Source organism: Bos taurus, chromosome 9, assembly GCF_002263795.3.
Source record: "Bos taurus isolate L1 Dominette 01449 registration number 42190680 breed Hereford chromosome 9, ARS-UCD2.0, whole genome shotgun sequence".
NCBI lineage: Eukaryota > Metazoa > Chordata > Mammalia > Artiodactyla > Bovidae > Bos > Bos taurus.
Window position 1 is genome coordinate 36,526,539 of NC_037336.1, and position 16,556 is coordinate 36,543,094.

At 38.4% G+C, this 16,556-nt stretch overlaps 1 long non-coding RNA gene across 2 annotated transcripts in view; it reads left to right on the forward strand.

The window, feature by feature from the left end:
- LOC101905407 (uncharacterized) overlaps positions 1-16,060 on the forward strand; it is a 44,977-nt gene extending 28,917 nt beyond the window's left edge. The window contains exons 4-10 of one of the 2 annotated variants that reach the window (XR_009496009.1): positions 518-771; positions 1,283-1,382; positions 3,765-4,528; positions 8,276-8,503; positions 8,625-8,757; positions 12,098-12,169; positions 12,374-16,060. This is a non-coding gene — a long non-coding RNA (uncharacterized lncRNA). Of the gene's footprint in view, positions 1-517; positions 772-1,282; positions 1,383-3,764; positions 4,529-8,275; positions 8,504-8,624; positions 8,758-12,097 lie in introns of both variants that reach the window. The other variant, XR_009496010.1, reaches the window with a different exon arrangement.
- The last annotated feature ends 496 nt before the right edge of the window (positions 16,061-16,556 follow it).

Genomic DNA, 16,556 nt, shown 5'->3' on the forward strand with positions numbered 1-16,556 from the left:
GCTACTCAGATCTCACTTTTCCATAGAGAAAATAATAGGTCTATTTTGTTTTAAGTATATTAGTTTTGACAAATAAGTTTTTCTTTTTACTGAAATGGCCATAAATATGAATTATACTGTATCTGCATTATAGTATAAGGCAATAGATTTTTTAAAATGTCACTTCAGCTTTCCTTTCTTATTCCATCCAGTGTGTAATAAAAATTTCTTGAGTGAAATATTAACATTTGCAAAGTGCTTTCAAGTTTGCAGAGTCCTTCACATGCTCTGCCTAATTACGATGTTCACAGAAGCAGCCTGGCACAATTCTTTACTTTGCAGCTGAGGAAATGAGTTCTGACTTGTTCAAGGCCACAGAGCAAGCCAGTGGCAGAACTAGGATTTGAATCCAGTTCTCTTGGCTCTGAATGGTGCCTTAATGTTTTCTCTAATTTCAGGGTAAAATTCATACATTTAAATTCGGCTTGGAAGACTAGAAAGGAAAATGAAAAACTTGTTTCCGTTTCTCTACTCCTAGGTCTCCAGTGTGCTGCCCAGGAATGCTCATCACCATCTCAGAATCCAAAGTGGACATATTTATAGTGTCTCCTGACTTTGAAAGGAGTTAAGAGCAGAGAGCAGAAAATAGTTGGTCTGAATGGGAAATGAAAATCAAATATTCTCTTATTCTAAAGGGCACTGTGAACAAGAATTAATAATGTAAGATGCAAGACATGCTATATAGCACTCTGAAAAAATATGATGCCTACGTATTTAGTTTAAGGCAAAATGGTAAGTTGGATTTTTACATGTGTAACATATTATGAAAAAATGTGAAGAAAATAGAATTTCACTGATGTTGAAATTTATGGGTTTTTTTTCACTCCCACAAGCAATTACCATTTTAGCAGAAACTGGAGAAAACCAAACATTTATTTATATCATTTAAGTGTTCCATTTTGTCTTGTCATCATCTTTTGGTTGAATACAAGTGAGTTTTTAATTGAGAAAATCTTAACAATCTAACTGCAGGGATTAAACACACGCATACATGTGCTGTCATTCCTTAGCGTAGTTGTTTAAGGATTCTGGAATCAGGGTGCCTTGCTCAAGCTCTGTCCTCATCCTTCCTACCTGGGAGACTTTGGGCAACTAACTCAAACTCTCTGAAGACTCACTTCCTACCTTAGAATTATATGACAATCAAGTAAGATTATGAATTTAAAGCGAAAGTATACTTCTTGAAACACTGCACTGATTTGTTCACGCATACATTCAACTAATACTTACCTGTTATGTGCAGGCCTCGAACCCAGCCCCGGAGAGACAGCAGTGAACAGAACAGCAACCCCAGCCCCAGGGAGTTTACCTTCTCTGAAGGGAGACAGGAAATAACAGATAAGGTAAGTGCTACTGAAAAAAATCAATGGAGAGAGAGAGGAGAATGTCTGGGGCACAATTTTAAGTACATTGACTAGGGAAGACGATGCTAAGAAAGAATGGCTTTCCTAAATATTAGTTGTTATTATTATCATAATCTATTATTCTACATTCACTTACCCCATTTGCAAGTCTTTGTGAGTAGATGGACGAATTTGACACGGTTGGTGGCAAACAGAAGATTATCAGACACACACCGTCACCACAACCACGCTCATCCCACTTCTCTGCAAATAATTTAATATCCTAGAATTGTTCTCTGGCCCCCTTGTGATTAAACACCTGTTTTATGTGCAATTTTATAATACATCTGGTGTCAAGGTTATAATAATGTTATGATATAAACTTGATATGATATATGATATGAACTTGTCAAAATAAATGTATAGAGTATATCTGTCTCTTTTTTAAAAAAAATGCTCTCTGCCATGTGGCCTGTCCATTTTGATTTTCCTCAACTTGGCAAAGTCACTTGCTCTGAGTCTAAGCCTCTCTTTGAAGCAGTTGTCGCATCTGGAGCAAACAGGCCCCAGCATCTGGGGTCAAAACATAGGGAATAGGTGTTTTATTAATTTGCAGGAAAAAACAGAATCCTTATCCAGATCCCTTTTATTATGATGACTTAGTTTTTCCCTTTCGTTTCTCACTTTCTTATACTTTTCTTTCTACCTTTTCCCTTCTTCACTACCTTTCTTCTCTCAGAGTCCAGCTTTTCATCCTCTCTTCTTTCCTGTTTTAGCCCTCTTCTCACTGTGAACCATTTAAAGTCTAGAGAGCAGTTTGCCAGGGAGTGAGAACATCTTAGGCTCTAATGCAGGACAGGAATCCCCCCAGTTCCCAGGCCTCCATTACCCTGGGCAGTTTGAGTCATCTGTAGGCTTTGCCCAAATCTCTCATAACAGGGAAAGAGAAATGGTGCCATGCACCAGCTGTGTGGTCCCAGGGAACTCAACCTCTGCAAGTCTCAGTTTCTTCAACTAACACAACTATACTTTCTGGTTAAAGCTTGTTTTGTAAGTTAGAAATAATATTTGAAAAGTACTTGGTCCCTTGGCATTGCAATGCAACTGCTGAGTGACGTACATGAATGAAGTTTTGAAGGATTGTGGTCTGCTCATTTCAATTCCAGTAAGTATATTAAGAACATTTTTAAGGGCCTGGCATAGTCTAGGCACTAAATAACGAGTTATTATTACCTTACTTGGCACCATCCTCAGTAGTTTTCTCTTTGAGCCTGATCCTTCCTTTCTGTTCTTTCTGGTATGTCTGTTCTTCTCTAAGATGGGCTTCATCTTTCTCAGTTTCTTTGCATGTTCCTGAACCACAGGTCCTTTCTTTTCAAGTCTAAAGACCCGGGCTTAGGCCTGGGCACGTGTCAGCCGAGCATTGTCTTTCACAGTGAGGCGTTGGCAATGCCAGGGCAGGAACGGGGGGCTCCTTGACTGCGGGAGTGGGGCCCTTCCCTCACTGCACCATATGGCCTCTGAGAACCACATTTGATTTTCATTTAATTGAAATTCTTGTAGTAAAGCACAACAATAGCATTAGCAGTAACCAGCTCTTTTAATTGTCAGAAGAATCCTTGTCTGTTTTTGTGCAGATGTTGTCTTGCGCCCAGGGCAGCTGTGAGTGTGTGAACGCCTCATCAGCGATTGCAGACACTGCCCAAATGGTGATCAGCACAGAAACCTTATAAAATTACCAACAGACTACCACTTCTGTCTGCCAGCACTTTCAATGCCAGCCAGCCTTGGGGCTTGTTTTGTTTTGTTTGTTTGTTTGTTTGTTTGTTTTTCTATTGGAGTAGGTTGTGATTTAGAATGAGTGTTTGTGGACCGTAAATGAAAATATAGGCTCACACCCAATTAACTAGTTTTGACGCATCAGAAGGGACATACATGGTTTATTTGCAAGAATGAACAACAACCTAGAAAACTAGGGATCTTTTTCTCCCTTCCTTTCCCTTAATAACCTAGGACAAATGTAATCAAACTCTCTTTCCCCCTCTGTCTTCATATGCTATATGTTGTGAGGAATACCAAAGAAGTGAGTTATACTTCCTGTCCTTCAAGGGCAAATATAAGAAGGTTGAATCACAATGACTGTGGTTTGAATCATTTACCAGGACATAAAAATATTAAGCTGAAAGTATCTATTTACATGTGATTCTATCTCTTTTGACGTCCAAAAGATGTGAGTGACATAACATCTCAGTTAGATGCAATTCCCCCAGTACCGAAGTGAACGTCTTTGTCTTATTCTTGCTTGGGTTACATAGTCATCCAATTTCCCCCAATGCCTCCTGTAACTCTCCCTCAATGACTTCTCTTATTTGTACTTTACAGGATCTCCAGAGACTCTGCTTCTGTGAGGCCACCTAAACTATGATCCCATAAAATTAAAATGATGAGATGGAAAACCACAGAAAGCACCACACACCTGGCAGCTGAGCGGAACTTTGTGTTGCCAAAGGGGCCCAGGCCTGGGCTTCTGCCATGTGATTCCCTGCCCACCTTCTACCCAGAGGGGACTGCTAATTTTTAAAAATAGGTTTAATACAGTCGTACACTCTAATGTACTCTGTACTATCTTCTTCCTGTGGGTGCACTTTTCAACTGTTACAAGAAGTTCAGTCCCTTGTGAAGCATGAGTTTGTAAAGATTTATATCAGTTTTGTTGTCTCTGTTAATTTTAACCAAGTGGTGTATCCTGATATATGATATGAATTTAGAGTTAGTAGATCTCATTTCTGGAGAAGGAAATGGCAACCCACTCCAGTGTTCTTGCCTGGAGAATCCCAGGGATGGGGGAGCCTGGTGGGCTGCCGTCTATGGGGTCGCACAGAGTCAGACACGACTGAAGTGACTTAGCAGCAGCAGCAGCAGCAGATCTCGTTTCAACACTCTAGAGTTTGGAAAGTGTCCCAGAAGCCAGTAAGAAACCAAGCTTCTGCAGAACTGTGGGCAGGTGCTTTCACCTCTGTTTTCTCATCTGTCACCAGGGCACTACTATGGCCATACAAGTCTGTATACAAGTGTCATACAATTTCAAGGAGACTGTTCACATCGTAACTGAACAACAAAGCGGTCTGTCTGTAACAGGAAGATAGGTGAGCAAATTAAATCATCTTTCAATCCCTTTGAGCTAAAATTTAATCATTATGACAAGGTGGTATTCCAACTTTTCTCTAGATTTTCTTCACATTTACTTTTTAAAATATCATTTTTTTTTAAACCAATGCTTTCAAACATATGTTCTGGACTAAATTTGGTTTAGAAAATAGTTTTAAGTTTTGTACTATTTTCTGTAAAAGAATGAAATAGTAAATATTAAAAATTTTAGTGTTTTAAAACTTTACAGATTTCACAAAACCCAAAAATACATAATAAAAATAGCTTGCCACGGAGGTCTTCTACACAATGATTTAAACTGAGATTGCTAACAAATTAAATGGATTATTAGGTGTTTAACACTGTTGCTTTCCACTGTAATTTGAATGGAATACAGTTGGGCCTTAAACATCACTATAGACACTTTGCTCTAAAGCAAACCTATCTTTATCATTGGTCTTGGAATCTAATCAAGGGAGCTTAGGTGCTGAATTGCTGATAGAACTCCCTTGATGAACTGATTCTCCCTGTTAAGCAGCCCTAATAGTGTCAGAATCCAGTTCTTTTCCTATAGATAGTAATATGTTTATGTCAAATCACTACACTCCATATCCAATTAGAAGGACACAGAGAAGCTTCAAAGTTTATTAATACCTTGTTAAATGACATCAGGTAGCTTTGCTTTGTAATTTCCAATTCAGCAAGATCTTACAGTTCAATGTGCAGGAAGTCTACAAACTTGAAGCCTAGCGTTTCCCGCTATAAATTAAACCTGTTTCCTTACTGGTATAAGCAAAATACTTAATGATGACTCTCCTCTTTCAGTATCCTTTCACAGCATTAAAGATTCTTTGGTCTTATTTTTTTCACCTCTAGAAAAGGATATTTAAAAAAAAAAAAAAAACTTTCACCATTTTAAGGACTCTCCTGGAAACCAAACCTAACTTAAAAACTGAGTAGAGAATTCCCCATGATATCTCAGTGCTTGCTCCGTACCAGGCACTGTTTGTGATATTGTTCTATTACATATGTTATTACCTCATTTAATCCTCACAACAACCCTAAGAGGTAATTCCATTATTGTTATTTTATAGGTGAAAAACCTGAAGAGGCTAAGTAGGTTACCCAAGGTCACATCATTAGAATTCAGCAGAGCAGAACCTTGCTCTTTACCACCAGTCCCCACTCCCCATCCCCGCTTTGAGCTTACTTATTTGGTAGCCAAATTTCTAAACACTGACGATGCATGTAACTTATTGCCTTCGGAACACTTCTGGTAAGCAATATTATTACAGGTTTATTATAGTGTTATTACAAGCTTGCTAACAGTACACACTCATCAGTGAAAAAAATGATGCTCTAAGCGTGCCTAGCCTGGCGCTGGCTCCTCCCAGACTTCTTCCACCTGTTTTCTTTTTTTTTTTTTGATTGTCTGTTTTGCAGATGGTGCCTTTGATATTCCTTTTTCGTGTTGAATACATTGAATTTCACTTTAACTCTGAGATATTGTCCGTGCAGAATTTTTAAGGGAACTAAAATATAGAGATTGCATAGAAAACAGACTAGAATTGGTAGTCGAAAAGTAAAAAAGAAAGTCGATAAAATTACAATATAAACAAAATATAGTATTCTGAATTTTTCATACGATAGGCTAAAAAACTTCCTCAGAAACAATTTTCTATACGTCATTCTTATTCAACCATTACATGGGACAAATGTATATTTTCAGATAATTGGGGCGAAGCTAATGACTTCAAAATGATAAAAGCCTAAACAAACGGGAGCCATAGTTTGAAAGCTAAAACCCTATTTTCAGTAAGTCTAACTGTTAGTGTTTAAACTGCCCAGGAGTGTCTTTGCCCTTTGAATTGAAAGTCACTGCACACCAGTGGCCTCTTTGTGTCACTGTTGAGCTTTCCTAGGCCCCATTCTTGAACGTGTTTCCACTTAAGTGCCACAGACTTTCTTGCAAAGGCCACTGGAGATCATGGCTTTTATCACAGACAATCTTTTCCCAAGACATATAGGATTCAGGATGAAAAGAACTCTCCTGGCTAATTTATGTTGCTTAGAAAGCTGAAACAGATAAAGGAATCGCCTCTAAAAATCACCACCACACTGTAATATAATCAGGAACTGGGTGAACTCAACAATAGAAGGAAGTTGAATAGGCTGACCTTTCCCAACTTGTTTTTAAACTGACATGTGAGTGGAAGTTACTGGTGTGGTTTAGTTGCAGCTTCTGTTTTCCTAAGAAATTTGGAATTTGATCAGGGAAGTAGCCTTGTTCTTTAGACATAGAACAAGAAAGAATACACCCATCTTTCTGGGGTGTGGGGAGAGTAGTGGGTATTATTGTAGCTGGGATCCATTTCCCCAAAAGATACAAATAAAATTACCAACCAGTAACTTAAACAAGAAGTACTATTTATCTCTTACTACTGACCCATATAGTTCTACACATTGGTAGAGCTTGAGGGGAGCAAGGTTTCAAAAGGAGTATCAGAGTACACTGAGTTAATAAAAGGGTCTCTTCTCTCAAGAAGTTTTTACAGTTTAACTCAAAATTTTGCATTTTAAACATGTTTGAAAGTGCTTAGCTTTCTTCCATCATCATTTGTCAACTTTAAAAGTTATATCTGTAGTGTCTACATAAATTATGATTCCCAGGTTTTCTAACATGGTGCCAGAATACTGTGTAGGTAGTATATTATGCTGTCTTTTCATGTAAATATACTAACAAGTCGCCAAAAAGTAGGAGCTGTTGTTAAACCATGTGTTTAGAGTTGAATATAAAAAATACAGTCATTTGACCCATGCCTGAGTGTTATGAGTGGACTTACCCAATTTACGCTTATCAGTCAAATAAAACCTCGGCAATACATTTCTAATAACCAACACTAGAAGCCGAACCCCAGTCAGTCATTCCTTGGATTGTACCTGCACCCAGAATCATCCTGTGTTTGAAATCTTTGACTTCAAACCAAGAATCAAGTTGTCTTCTCCTTGTCTAACTTCCCTGCCCTTATTCCCATTCTGGGTCCTCTCCATCTGCTCATTTCTCATTGTCTCCCATTTCTACTGAATTCCTGTCTAGGATTGCAGGGCCCATCACTTTTATACCCCTCATACTAGGGTCCTTCCACATTCTTTTAACTTTCTCCCATACCTGTCCTGTCCATTGTCAACTGTGGATCAGTTCATTATTTGTTTTCTCTGTATCTGAGTCAGTGGAGAAAAATCTCATTGCTGTTGATGGCAGGATTGCAAGCGCAGATATTTTTTGACCTGGCTCGTCTTCTTGTTCTTGCTTCTCTTACTCATTTCCTATAGAAATGCTGCCAAACTTTTTCATTCTGTCTAAGCCTTCCCTCTTATCCTGAAAAACTCATATTCAAGGGATGACCTTGCCTCCTCTTTCACATAAAAAACAGAAACCATTAGGATTGACCCATCTCGATTTCTTCTCACTATAATTTACCAATATTTTCAGGCTTTTCACCCTTCAAGCCCTAGCATAAAAGCTACTCTGAATCATTCTCTCTCAGTACAAATTGTCAGTTCTGTTTTCTGAGCTCCAATAATGTTATGAATATAAATCCTATAAAAATGATGGATTTTTAGGAATATATCTTAAATTTCCTACTGTCTATTAAATATACCTAATGAGATAACAATTCATATTTTAAGGCAAGACAGGAAAAGTTGAAACATCTGGCCCTTTGGACCTCCTTCCTCCCTTCTAGGATGCATCATCTCAGTCACTCAGTAGTGTCTGACTCTTTGTGACCCCATGGACTGTATCCAACCAGGCTCCTCTGTCCATGGGATTCTTCAGGCAAGAATACTGGACTGGGTTGCCATCGGGCATCTGTATTATGCATAACCTGGATCTGTCCAATGGCAGAGATGCTTGCTCAACCATGAAGATCAAATTTTCTCCTCCTGGTGCCAGCCCTGCCACTCCTTAAAAGGTGACCTTCTTTTCTCAATCCTATAAAGGGTCATAATGACCTACTACTTGCCTTGTTTATGCACATGCATGCGTGTATGCTAAGTCACTTCAGTCGTGTCCTACTCTTTGCCACCCCATAGATTGCAGCCCACCAGGCTCCTCTGTCCATGGGATTCTCCAGGCAAGAATACTGGAATGGTTGCCATGCCCTCCTCCAGGAGGTATTCCTGACCCAGGGATCAGACCCACGTCTCATATCTCCTGCATTGGCAGGTGGGTTCTTTACCACTAGTATCACCTGGGAAGCCCGTGCATGTAGATACTTTTGGTGAATTTTATGTACAATGCCAAAATATTATTTTGCTTAAAGATAGCAACTGCTAGAGAATAGACTAGGTCAGATGACCTGGGGAGATATTAGGCCTTACCTAACAGAAGTTCTTAGCTTAACCTATTACTTATATCCTTATTAATGTTACTTGCTATATTACTTATATTCTGCTTATTTATGAAATTATTGTTTCTTGTACTACTAGATGTGTGACTGAGCTGCTGATAAAATTAATGATGATTAGATGACTTGAAATGATTGACCAAATGTATAATTTTATGAAATCAATGGCTGTGTTAGTAAAACTTGAGATATGGGAAGAAGCAACAAAAGAGAAACATTTCCTGAACCATAACAGACATAATAAGTTAAGACAAATAGTCCAAAGGCTTTTGGCTACTGTTAACAAGACCTAGTTCAGTAATAGCACATTACCTGTCAGTGAACCCCTTCGCTGACCTGGGAATGAGCAACGTGGGACAAGTTGGTCATGAAATGCCTCCCAAATCCTCATTTAAGTTAAGGCTGAAAAGGGGGGATTATAAGAATTTTGCCCACTATCAAGTTCTATAAGAATCAAGTCATTATCCACTACAGATGCTGACATATAATACACCCGGAAATGAATTCAGGGTGAAGATCTGAGCACGTTGTGCTCTGGGAAAACTGACAGAACCGGCCCTCAGATAGTCAGAGGTTTGCAGGAGAAAACTTTGTGAACTCAGTGTCTTGCATCTTCCTGTATGCAGAAAAACTCTAAAGTTATTAACTAAGATACCTATTCCTCACAAGGAGCAAGATATGTGATTGATTACGTACATGTGCCCCTTCTCTAAAATCACGAACATACTGGCCTCTCCCCTTACCTTTTTGGAATAGTCCTTTGAGCTATCAGAAAGACTGTTTCCTGGGTTATAATCCTCAGGTTGGCTTAAATAAAATTTTCCATTTCTTTCCGAATTGACTATTGATTGTTTCATCACGTATCTTTAGGAAATGTAGCCTGTAATAATTACTATGTTATCATTTTTATAGTTTAACATTTTAAAATAAATACTACCTTCATATTATGAAACATTCAAAAGGTAAAAAGAGAAATCACTGAACATTCTTCCTCTGGGTCTAGCTACCCAGTTTCTTGTGTATTCTCTAAAGACGCTTCTGGGTGCATGTAAACAATTAAGTATTCTCCTCATCCACACTTTTTGTATTGACAGTACTATCATATTATATACACAGTTATATACCCATTAATTAACAGTGCATACCGGAAATTATCAGATCAGTATATAAAGTATTACGTTTTTTCTTTTTGGTAGATTAAAGATGGCCACAAGTTCTTTGCCATACTTTTACTTAAGAGAAAGAGTCTATTTCCCTTGCTTTGAATCTGGCCTGGCCTTATCACTCGTTTTGTCAATAGAATGAGTTAGAAGTGATAATTTCTAAGGCTGACCCTTAAAGAGAGCTACAGCTTTATGCTCTGGCCACACTCCCTCTTGGAAGTAAGCCATCTTGCTGGAATAAGCCCAAGCCATAAGGAGAGGACACATGGAGAAGAGCTAATGCTAATACACTATGATCAACAGTCTCAGCTTACTTTCAGCCCAACAACCAGCACCAACTGCCAGCCATCTGAATGAGCCATTTTGGACAATACAGCCTCATTGAGGCTCCAGATGACTGCAACCCCAGCTCATATCACATAGAACAGAACTTCCCCAGCTAAGCATAGTCACCCGTCGAATTTTGAGAAGAAATCAATAATTATTATTGTTTTAAGCCACTGTGTTTTAGGGTGGTTTGTGAATAGCAATAAATAACCCCAAAGCCAAGTATTCCATCATATATATATACCCCTACTTTACTCAACTTTTACTGATGGACATTCAGGTTGTTTCTACTCTTGTTACCTTTTTGCTACTACAAACAATGCTACAATTAATAATAATGTATATGTGTCATTTTACATGTATGGATATAATTGTGGGATGAATTTCTAGAAGTAGAATTTCTGGATACAAGGAAGTATGTGTCTATAGTTTTGATGGATATTATAAATTGTTATCAGAGATTTTGCTGACTTACACTACTATCAAAAATGTAATAGTAAAGAAACTTTGTATTCTGTTACAAGTTAATCACTAAGGGGATGCTGCCGTTAAGCTCAAATTATACATACATGGTGACCCTTCTTTGGGAAACCTGCCCCTCTAATAATGAACATTAAGCTAAAATGCCTTTGTGTAGCTCACAACAAATATCCTGACCAGGCTCACCTGGGACTGGCTGTTGTAAAGATGAAACTAGCGTATCCCCTCCAGAGTCTGACCAGAACCAGGACTTTGCCTACTCCCTTTGGCTCAGATGGTAAAGAATCTGCCCACAGTGTGGGAGACCCAGGATTGATCCTTGGGTTGGGAAGATCCCCTGGAGAAGGGAATGGCAAACCACTCCAGTATTCTTGCCTGGAGAATTCTGTGGACAGAGCAGATTGGTGGGCTACAGTCCATGGGGTGGCAAACAGTTGGACATGACTGAGCAACTAAAACTTTCACTTTTAGTATAAAAGAAGCCTGAACTCTACCTCTGGGAAGAAAGTTCTTTGGAATTCTTGTCTACCATCTTCTCAGTCTGCTGGCTTCTAAATAAAGTCATTATTCCTTGCTCCAGCAACCTGTCTCTCCATTGATTAGCCTGTCATGCAGCAAGTAGTACAAGCTTGGACTCGGTAGCAATAATACTTGAAAATTCTCCCATAACTCTCAATAACACTGTGTTATCAGATTTTTTGATTTTTGCTAATCTAATAGATAGGAAATGATATCATTTTAATTTGTAGTTCTAAGTGAAGTTGAATATATTTTAATATATTTCAGAGCCATTATATTTTCTGTTAAGTGAAAGGTCCATGTCCTTTGCTCAGATTATATTAGGATTTTTTTTAATTTATAAAAACTCTTCAGGGAATTTAATCCTTTATTTATAATATAAGCTGTAAATATTTTCTCCCCAATTTGTCCTCTTTCTTTTGACTTTGCTTAGAGTACCTCTTGCTATGTATAGCTTTTTGTTTTTATGGGTCAAATCATCAGAATGGGGTCTTTCCCATTCTAAGAGTTTGAAATTGTACCTTGGATTCCTCTTCATATTTTCGTTTTAATTGTTTATTTCATTTAAATCTTTTCTAAAGCATGAATCTAAATTTGTTTTCCAGTTGGCTTTCTGTTGTATTTCCTAATCTATTTACAAGTCTTCCTTATACCTCTTGATCTCCTCAAGGGCAAGAACCTTGACTCTTTATGGACATGTCCTAAATGCCTAGCACAATGGCTCATCTATAACAGACTGTTGGTAAGTACTGATAACCATATGAAAGAAATTTTCATCCAGCCCTAGTTCCACAGATAAAACCACTCTTGTTGACATTATCTGGGCAGAGTTTGTTGAGAGAGAACAAATATGCTACTTAAAAGAAAATTATTTTAAACAATGCATTTTTTTTAAAGAATTTATTGAATTTGTTACAATATTGCTTCTGTTGTTTATGGCCCTGAGGCATGTGGCATCTTAGCTCCCCAACAAAGGATTGTGCCTGCACGCCCTGCATTGGAAAGTCAAGTCTTAACCACTGGACTGCCAAGGACGTACCTGGATGCTATGTTGTTTTTTTTTTTTTTAATTTTTATTTTATTTTTAAACTTTACATAATTGTATTAGTTTTGCCAAATATCAAAATGAATCCGCCACAGGTATACATGTGTTCCCCATCCTGAACCCTCCTCCCTCCTCCCTCCCCATACCATCCCTCTGGGTCGTCCCAGTGCACTAGCCCCAAGCATCCAGTATCATGCATCGAACCTGGACTGGCAACTCGTTTCATACATGGTATTTTACATGTTTCAATGCCATTCTCCCAAATCTTCCCACCCTCTCCCTCTCCCGTAGAGTCCATAAGACTGTTAACAAGCACATTGGAAACTCTAGGACTCAAGTCTCAGTGATGTAGGAATACTTCAGTCTCATTTTTATCTGGATATACAGTGTTGCTCCATGTCCTTTGTGATAGGTTCCAGGACCACTGAAGAAACCAAAATCCCTCAGATCCTTAAGTCCCTTATATAAAATGGCACAATATTGGCCTATAACTTACTCACATCCTCCCATATACTTATCTCTATGTTACTTATGTAATGTAAACACTACGTAAATAGTTGACTATAAGGCCAATTCGAGTTTTGCCTTTTGTAACTTCCTGGAATTTTTTTCTGAGTATTTTCTCTCTGTGGTTGGTTGAATCTGAGGATATGAAACCCACAGATACAGGAGGGCTGACTGTATTTCCTATCTATTAGGTATAACTGCTCTTTCTCTTAATGCTGATTATTAACTCAATGCCTCAAATGCCAAAGTCTTATTACCTTGCACACAGACCTCTTTTACAAAAAAATATTTATTTAGATTTATGTATTTTTGGCAGCACTAGGTCTTCATTGCTTTGCACGGGTTGTCTCTAGTTGTGGCGAGCAGGGGCTACTCTCTAGTTGTGGTGCATGGGCTGCTCATTGCCGAGGCTTCTTTTGTTGCAGAGCACAGGCTCTAGGTACATGGGCTCAATAGTTGTGGCTTATAGGCTGTAAAGCAAGGGCTCAGTAATTGTGGTGCACGGGCTTAGTTGCTCGGTAGCGTGTGGGATCTTCCCAGATCATGTACTGAACCTGTGTCCCATGAATTGGCAGGTGGATTCTTATCCACTGCACCACCAGGGAAGTCCAGATACAGACCTCTAATAGAAGTCTGGAAATCACCTTCAAATTTACCTAATTATCAAAACTTTTTACCACCTGGTCTCCACTCTAGACTTCCAAGTGATTAACATTTTTAATGGTTCCTTGTAATTGCTCTGATATGATAATGTATGCAAGCACATGTGCATTCAAAAATATTCTTTCTTCTTTCTTTTCATTCCTGTGTGTTTTGGTCAGAAGAGGAAATGTTTTAGGAATGAAGATATAATGAGAAATTTGAGAAACCACTGATATCACTGTGATGAGCTGTGGTTGAGGGGAACCCAAAAAGATAACAAGAGTAGTTCTTTCTTTCCAAGTATGGCCAAATAATGATGAATGCATTTACTTAATTCCCCTTAAATGAATCAAGTACCTCTCTTCCATGGGTAAACTGTGTTATATACTGTCTTTTCCTTGTGTTTCTCAAAAGACTACAATAAAAACATTCTCCGTAGAGGTTTACTTTATTATTATTATTTTTGCTGCTTTTTGTGTTAGTTGTACATACTTCACATAGTGGTTGAACATGTAATAAAGATATATCTTTATCTTTGATGACTTGATGACATGGCTATCCCTATAGCAGATTGTATTTATTCAGAAGGGCTTCCCAGGTGGCTCAGTGATAAAGAATCTGCCTGCAATGCAGGAGACTCCCTGAGTGCAGGAGACATGGATTCCATCCTTGGGTCTGGAAAATCAACCTGGAGAAGGAAATGACAACCCAGTGAAGTTTTCTTGCTTGAGAAATCCCATGGACAGAGGAGCCTGGGCGGTGGGCTGCAGTCCACGGGGTCCTGAAGAGTCAGACATGATTTAGTGACTAAACAACAATAATTTATTCAGAAACTATGAAGTTGCCTATTTGAAATTATTTCCAGTAAAGTTTGTTAAAATACAACAGATCCGTTTGTCAAGCTTCAATACTCCCCACCCCTCACCCTCCACCTCTGTCTGAGCCAAGTGAAAAAAAAAGTGGAATTCTTATGAAGTTTAGTAGATTCCCAATAGGGTAATGCCCTAGGAAAATAACAAATGTTAGGCTGCAAAAATAATTGTGGTTTTGGTGAACTTTGACGTTTGATATTGGAATACATTCTTAAATATATTTTAATGTGCATTTCTCTATTTTTTTTTTTGCTAATGACTTATTACTTGCTGTGTATTTTATATTTATTTTAGTCTAGGGAAATAATATTAGACAAAAAGCAAATTCAAGCAATTTTCTTATTTGAGTTCAAAATGGGTCATAAAGCAGTGGAGACAACTCGCAACATCAACAACACATTTGGCCCAGGAACTGCTAATGAATGTACAATGCAGTAATGGTTTAAGAAGTTTTGCAAAGGAGATGAGAGCCTTGAAGATGAGAAGCATAGTAGCTGACCATAGGAAGCTGACAACGATCAACTGAGAGGCTCATTGAAGCTGATCCTCTTAGAACTACATGAGAAATTGCCGAAGAACTCAACCTCAACCATTCTATGGTTATTCAGCATTTGAAGCAAAGTGGAAAGGTGAAAAAGCTCGATAAGTGGGTGCATCATGAGCTGACAAAAATTTTAAAAATCATCATTTTGAAGTGTCATTTTCTCTTATTCTATGCAATAGCAACAAACCATTTCTTGATTGTTTTATGACATACAATGAAAAGTGGATTTTATATTCAACCACCAACAACCAGCTCAGTGGTTAGACAGAGAAGAAGCCTCAAAGCACTTCCCAAAACCAAACTTGCATCAAAAAATTCTTCAAGGATCTCAATAACTTTTTGCAAGGAAAATGCTTCCACAACCGGCAGGAGGCAGAAAATGTTTAGAGTTTGTCGAATCCCGAAGTACAGAATTTTACACTACAAGAATAAACCAACCCATTTCTCATGGGCAAAAAAATGTGTTGATTATAATGGTTCCTATTTTGATTAATAAAGACGTGTTTGAGCCTAGTTATAATGATTTAAAACTCACGTTCTGAAATCACAATTACATTTGCACCAACCTAATAGAATCTGATGTATCTATTTCAGATGGTGTTACTGAATTATGTCCTGCTGATTTTGGAATCTTGATCATTGATGTGGCTAATATATCAATAAAAGTGGGGAAAATGTTAGTCACTCAGTTGTGTCTGACTCTGTGACCCCATGGACTGTAGCCCACCAGGCTTCTCTGTCTGTGGAAGTCTCCAGGCAAGAATACTGGAGTGGACTGACATTCCCTCCTCCAGAGGATCGTCCCCACCCAGGGACTGAACCTGGGTTATAACTAATTAAATGTGGCTAATTATATCATTAATTAATGTGGCTAAAATATATCATTAAATGGTATAATTTTCTATAATATACAGTAATGGTGCTTACTATATGACTTTTGTGTTTATATCCATTTATAATATATCAAGGCATAACTCCAGGTTCTTTGAAGGACACTGCTTAATAAAGAGCAGTGAAAACTGAGGAGTTGATGGAAATTCTGACATTACTTCCACCTTCTTTCCCCTACCACTGCTCTTACCATCCACAAGAAATTGTTCATGACCTCAATTTGGAGTCATCTTTTACTCAGGAATATCGCATCTGTAACAGGTATTTAGTGCTTTAAGATGGCTAAAATTGCTTTGACACTCCTCCCACTAAGAAGTTGTGTCCATGTCCTTGTTTCCTAGAGTCGGGATATACTCTGTGACTCTTTTAACCGAAACAGAATAGCAGAAGTGAGTTGTGCCAGTTTCTGAGACAAGGCTGTAAAAGACTGGCCGCTTTTACACCCTGTCTCTTGGAGCGTATCTTGAATCTTCACCTCAGGGAGGAGTTAGCTGCTGTGCGTGAAGCCTGACTATACTGACACAGCCATGGGTGAAGACTACGTGCTAAGTCTTTGCTGGCCCAGCCATCCCAACCTGGGCACCAAGACCAGTAGTCAAGGAGCCATGTTAGGCCTCCTAATCCCAGC